Genomic DNA, 7381 nt, shown 5'->3' with positions numbered 1-7381 from the left:
TTCTATGATGATAATACCCATAATTGGCTCTTAATTAATGTTTCTGTTTTCACTTTCATAGAGCTATGTATATATAAAATACACAATAAACATATATATACTGAAATACTCTTAATACAAGTATCAGCAATAGATTTAAAAATGAATTTACTGTGTAAGGTTGTAACACCTAAGGTATGTGATTAAGTGTGATCTCAGGGAAGAGGGACATGGAATGGTTATGACTGATCTCTCAAGAAATTTGTATATAAATGAAACATAAAGGAAATGATGGAGGCTTACTGAGGTAGCCTAGAAATCCAAGATGATAAACTTAAGTATTTTCTTAGGGGAGGTTACATGGCTTTCTGCAATGGAGCATATTTAAGAGGTAAGCACCTAGAATAATCATTGCAAGTGCTAATTTGTGTGCTGAGAACTAGAGTCCTCCCTGCACTTTGATTTTATTAACTCTTTCAGGAAGGGTTTGATCTTAGGCGAGGATGTAAAAATTGTACCATTTAATGGATTATAGTTAGAGACCTTAGTATCAAACTCATGTTATCTTAATACAGATGGTTACATATAGAAATGTTTATAGGTATGTGCATATGAACATGTTGGTATACATTTATGCATTTCTTCACTCTGTCAGTTGAGAGAGCCTAAAAGAAATAATACACCAGTAGCAAAGAGCATACCTGGTCCCTGGATCTTGGTTTCTAATGCCACTCTCCAATAAAACATACCAAGGCCACTGGAAAAATGGCTGATTCTAAGACTCAGGTAGGAAATATGCAAGATGAGCCTAGAGCATCACTTAGTTCCAGAAATTAAGGAAGTAAATGAAAAAAATCACAATGCTAAGATATGTTAAAGGGACAAAGGAAGTAAATGAAAGAACTCATGATAGCCAAAGCTGGAACGGTTTGAGCAAGAGAATAGAGTAGTATTACAGTGTAACCCGAAGTATAAAATAAGTATTAATGAATCATACTGAAGCAAAAGATTATCGAATAAACAAATAAATTGGGAAGAAGAAACAAATTCCAAGATACACCCCCCCTCAAGGAGATACTGCATATTTCCCCATTCGCTTTGTATTGGCTGTGCATAATAACTGCCTTCCAAAGATTATAGAAAAAAAAAGAATAACTTTACAGTGGAGAAATCTGACAAACACTGTCTCAGCCAGGTGATCAGGGTTAACGTCAACAGTGATAAGTCATGTTGATAGTATATGCCTGTGATATTGTGATTTTTAATGAGGAATATATATTTGGTCTTTGTCTCCAATTTTGCCACAAAACTCTTAAAACCCTTGGAGTTTCCAAAGTGTTGGAAGCCATAAAGGTGTTTTTTTTTTGTTATGAGATAAACTTTGGACCACCTAAGGATGGGGGGGAGCTGGTTGCCAGTGGAGCCAACCCAGTGATTAGAGGGTTGCAACTTTGAATCTCACCCCCAGACCTCTGGGGAGGGATGAGGGGCTGGAGATTGAGTTCAATCACCAATGGTCAATGATTTAATCCATCCCTCCTACTTAATGAAGCTTCCATAAAACCCCAAAAGGGTGAGGGTCATAGAGTTTCCAGGTTAGTGAACAAGAGCACTTCCACACATCACATCATGCTGGCTGCAAACTCTACAAGAACTCTACAAGCTCATTTTTTTCAGGATCTTGCTCTATGTTTCTCTTCAGCTGGCTATTGATTCATATCCCTTGATACTCTTTGTAATAAACTGGTAATCTAGTGAGAAAACTGGTTTCCTGAGTTCTTTGAGTTGCTCTAGCAAATTAATGGAGCTCAAGGAGGGGGTTCTGGGAACCTCTGATTTATAGCCAGTCCCTCAGAAGCACAGCTAACAACCTAGACTAGTGATTGGCATCTGAAGTGGGGGCAGTCTTACAGGACTGAGCCCTTAACCTATGGAATCTGATGCTGTCTCCAGGTAGATAGTGTCAGAATTGAATTGAATTGTAAGACACCCAGCTAGGATCAGAGAATTGCCTGGTGGTGTGGGGGAAAAAAAACCCATACTAGGGTGGAACTAGGGTGCAGAACCATAGTACCCTTGATATGATTGATGAAAATGTGATCTTCCTCTCCCAGACACATAACCCCAGTCTAATCATGAGAAAAACATCATGCCAATACTAATTGAGGAACATTCTACAAAATACCTGACCTGTACTCCTCAAAACTGTCAAGGTCATAAAAAACAAAGAAAGTCTGAGAAGATGTCCCAGCCCATAGAAGCCTAGGAGACTTGACTACTAAATATAACATGGTATCTTTCATGGAACCCTGGAACAATAAGAAGCTGTTAGGTAAAAACCAAGGAAATCTGCATTTCTACCAGCGAAGCACAAGGGTTCCGACTTCTCCACATCCTTTCCTTGTTTTCTGGTGTTGTCTTGTTGCTGTTGTTTTGGTTTTTTTATAATACCTGTTTGGACAAGCTTGAAGTAATATCTCATTGTGGTTTTGATTTGCATTTGCCTGATGATTAGTGAACCTATTAGCCATTTGTATATCTTATTCGGAGAAATATCTATTCAAGTCCTTAGCCTATTTTTTAATCTGGTTATTAGGTTTTTTGGTATTGAATTGTATGAGTTACTTACATATTTTGGAATTTGACCCCATATCAGATATATGGTTTGCAAATATTTTCTTCCATTCTGTAGGTTGTCTTTTCACCCTGTTGACAGTTTCTTCTGCTTTGCAGAAGATTTTTAGTTTGATACAATCTTGGAGGGGAAGAGTGTTTATTTGTTTGTTTTGGTGATATAGGGGAGATTATTTTTGTGATTCTGTTAACTCCACTTATCCTGGCACTTATTCTCCACTTATCTCAGAGCTTCCCCTCAGTATGTCTCAGTTGGAAATGCTGCAGAGGTGCTAAGATGCCAAGACCCAAATCCCCTCACTTTTGTGGTCCCAAACAGGGCCAGAGAATTCCCAGGCAATTTATCCTTGTTTCAGGCATCTTTTTCTTCAACTCCATTGTGACATACAAATACCATCATTTTCTATGTATGCCTTTTGTGGAAAAGATAAAGAAGGAGGCCTTTTTGTGACAGTCTTTGGGAGAAGAAAGCTAGTTTTAGCCTTGGTATGCTTCTGTTAAAAGTTTCACACTAAGGAACAATTGTCTATATCTACTCTTGAGACAATTAAATTAATATTTTATCAGATAATAGATGACTCAGGTATTGATGGGGACGTACAATGTTAAAACTGAAAAGGATATTGCAATTTTATCAGATATTTGCTAAATGTATCCCAAATTCAAGACAACTTTCTAGCTGTCAAGTTTTGATTTCAGGGGCATTATAAAATGTATTCTTTTAACTTCAGGTTAACCAAAAAGGTTACCCAGTGGTTCTTGGATTCCTAAATAAACATACAATAAGCTAGACAGAAATTGTCAGCCTGTCCTTATAATACTGGCTGTTAACAACCACAATTAAGGCAGACTACATATCAATTATTATTTGTCTGGAACATCAACTTCCTTAAGCATAAAAGGAAGTGAGGCAGCCTGCATTACTGTCTTCCCTCTTTAGCTAATTAGTACTGTTTTTAATGGCTTCATCTGCCCAGGATCAATTGTCTAATAGGAACAGTGCTCTGTAAGTTAACAAGGTGAGGAACTGTAGAATGTGATTATGTCTGGCTCCAAAATAGTGCTTTAAACAACACTAAAACAATCATGTGACAGAATAAATAGACTTATAGACCCAGGCAGTATTTTTGTCTAATTCTTGTACAAACTTAGTGTTCTAGTAACAATTATGGAAAAATAAAAAGGAAAGCATACGAGAAAGAGAAAAAAAAATGAAGGGAGATTTAAAGACAAACATAAGACCATATACACACAAACGTGCACCCACACACACACATATACACATATACATAGAGAGTCTCTAAAAACTTCAGTTAAGAGAGGAACCAAAAGTATTATAAACTTGTACTTAACGAGTATTACCCTAAGGAATGTTGATGTGATGATGAACCCTATTTTCCAAAAATGCTTTCTGCAAAAATAAACTGTACTGTGGTTGTGCTGATTGTAACATAAACTATGTTCATTTTCCAGTCACAAAACACATTTCCAGTCAACTCAGTGAAGAAATGGGCACTGATGATATTCACCTGTATGCAAGTGGCTTTTAGAATCTCTTACCAGGCTTATATAGCAATTTTGATTCTAGTAAGTGTGCTAAACAATAGACTGTCTAATAAAGACATATCTGAAAATATTAATTTATACTATTCTTCCTAAGCTGATCTAGGACTGGGCTCATGGAATGAACCAAGACAAATTGAGATGACTGGCAGAGAGTAGTCATTTTCCTGAGAGGTAGTGCATGCAGTGGTTAAGGGCATGGGCTCAGGACCCACATTAACTGAGCTTAAATTCCAACGCCACTATTTATTAGTTTGTGTAACTGGGGCAAGTTACTTTACTTCTACCTCAGTTTCCTTATCTGTAAAAAGGGGATGATATAAACAAGATTTTTATAAAGATTTAAGGAGTGACTCAGGAACTTAGAGAACAATCTGGCACAAAGGAAGCATTACAGAAAGTTTAGCTATTATTAGGAGTATCAAAAAATACTTTATCTTGATCAATTAGTTGAACACAGACACGGACAAAGGTATTTTCTGAGCCAATAACTCTCATCATGCTCCCTTTCTTCAGTTTATCAACAATGCAAGAAGACTCTGATTTGCTCTCAAAATGTTACACCTTGAAATATGCCAGTTCTCTAAAGCTGTGGTTTTCAAAGTGCTATCTTCAGACCAGAAGTAGCAGCATTACCCAGGAACTTCTTAGATATTCACATTATCAAGCCCCATCTAGATCCTACTCAGTCAGAAACTTTGAGGGTGGAGTCAGCAATCTGTTCTAAAAAGCCTCCCTGATGATTCTGATGCGTACTAACGTCTAGAACCACTGGGCTAATAAACCCCAAAACTCCAGGCATGTTTCTCCTCACTACGAGATAAATGAATTCTTAACTACTAAAAATACAGGTTTCTTATCAATGGAATAATATAGAATTGTTCAAAATAACTCAAATCTATCCTTGAATCCATGTTAATGTCAAGGGTTTTTAAAATCCTAAAAAAAAAGTTCAAAGCTATTAACCAAAATGCCTAGCTTTAGTTTGAAAATATTAACATCATCATGCAGAAGAAAAATTTTAGAGAAAAGGGAAGAAATAATTGAGTTATGAAGAAATAAGACATTAAAGGTGTGAATCAAACACTTTTTCTGCTTGGAGAGCTTACATGAGATATGGCATGTTACATAAATTGGTTTAAATAATTCTTATAACCCAGCTTTACATTTTATTAATTAATTGTAACTAACTAATTGATTACTTATTAAACTCAGAGCCTGAGTTTTCTCCATTTTTATGAAACATTTAACATGGCTCTTAGGATGGTGCAATATAGTATACAAATGCCTATGACAACGCGGCATCTGTTGAACATATCTGGCCTACAGAATTGCTTTATTTAACCTGACCAGTGTTTTGAAAATCAGGAAATTTTTCATAAACATTAGAAATTCCAGGTTCTCTTGAAAAATTGTAAGATCTGGTGATGTTGTGTTTGCATTACCACAAGTGTTCTGTCCTCTAAAACTAAGTAGCATCTGCTTTCTTGGGTGCTGAGTTTGACTGCCTCTAGCTCAGCTGACTTCACTCATCAGACATCTGACCTTGTACTTTATCCTCAAACAAGCCTAGGACAGAAACCCTCAGCAAATGGCAGATCTCTTCCCAGGCTACCTATCTTCCCCGTGTCTCCACTGGTAAAATATTAAAATCTATCAAATAGAATTATTCCAATGGCTTGGGGGGTGGGGAAATAATGTGTAGATAAATTTTTAAATCTATCACTCTTAGCCTCATTACATGCATAGTCAACCAATGAAGCTATTATATCTCTGTAGATTTCCCTGAGCCTAACACAGAAGAGGGAATAAGTGTACAACTGAAAGTCTCTTCTGGAGTCAATATCAACTGTGGGAATTATGCTTTGACAGTGAAAACCTAGATTTGAAAACCTAGATTTCCACTTCAAAGTTAGAATTTAAAAAACGAGAACATTGGAAGAAATAAGTTAAATCCAAATGCATTAGATATAAGATAGTATAGATTTTTGGAAGGTGTTTTTTTTTTTTTTTTTCTAAGAAGAGAATTATTTGCTAGAAAGGACAGTTTAGATATCTCTGGAAACTTTGGTTTTAATGTTAGTCCAGCTGTGAGTGGCTTTGTGGATATGAACTAGTCATTTAACCTCTCAGGCCCTCAGAGTACTCTTCTATAAAATGAGGAGGCTGGACTGAGGTACCTTCCAGCTCTCAAAGTCTATTCTGTGATTCTAGGAGGCTGGGGGCAGTCAATTCATTTCAGTTTTTTGTATAAATGACATCCAGTGTCATGAAATAATGTGTCAAGAGCAGCAGCAGGGTCCTTCTATCCTGAATTTGGTTTGAAGCCAGCAGATAAGGTTGCTTGAATTCATTTTCTTTCTTTGGTGAGGGGATAAGTTTGATGACCTAATGGGCCTTTTCCATCTCTTGTATCTTTGATGAGGCTACTAGGCCTCTATGTTGGGAACTGCAAAGAGTTACTGTGGTGAATTCCCCTTTGTAGTGATTTTTCTCTTTTTCATCATGTTTGACATTTTTGCAATTGTGCTTTGATTCAGATTATATCCACTACATAGCTCAGTGTGCTAGTGAGCTGAGACTTTGCTAAGATATAGATGCCCAAGTATAGAAACTGAAAATGACAAGCTCAAGTTCTGCCGCATGCTGTTTATATACATTATTTGAAGTAGCTGGTTGCAGTTCAATGAAGTTCCATAGTGATCATATGGGCTTCAACAAAAAATAGTTACTTATTTTCTTGTCTACTTATTTACTGGTAAATTACTACAATATGCCTTTCCTTCCTTTTCTCTTTTTTCTTTGAACAAGTTCTAAGGTGCATATTTCAGAAAATGAAAATGGATATTCCATGAAAATGGACTTTAGTTATAAGGATATTTTTCTTCAAGCAAAAGGAAAAGAAAAACATTTTAAATTCAGTTCTTCCAGCAAATAAAAGTTTGGAAAAAAGCAATCAAATTTGCTTATGTACTTCATCATTAAAAAATCATCTTTGACAGCTTTCTAAACAATGGAGAGTAGAAAAATACAGCAAAGGTGGGAAATTATCCAGAAAATAAAGTAAAAACTTTAAACAGAATTTTCATAGACAAAAAAAAGCCCAGTTTTGATACTGTTAATTCTGAAAATTATAAGTATATACACACACACACACACACACACACACACACACACACACACACACACACATATATACACACAC

This window comes from Balaenoptera borealis, assembly GCF_965194805.1.
Source record: "Balaenoptera borealis genome assembly, chromosome: 17".
In the NCBI taxonomy this organism is placed as follows: Eukaryota; Metazoa; Chordata; class Mammalia; order Artiodactyla; family Balaenopteridae; genus Balaenoptera; species Balaenoptera borealis.
Note: the sequence above shows the minus strand (reverse complement) of the source record.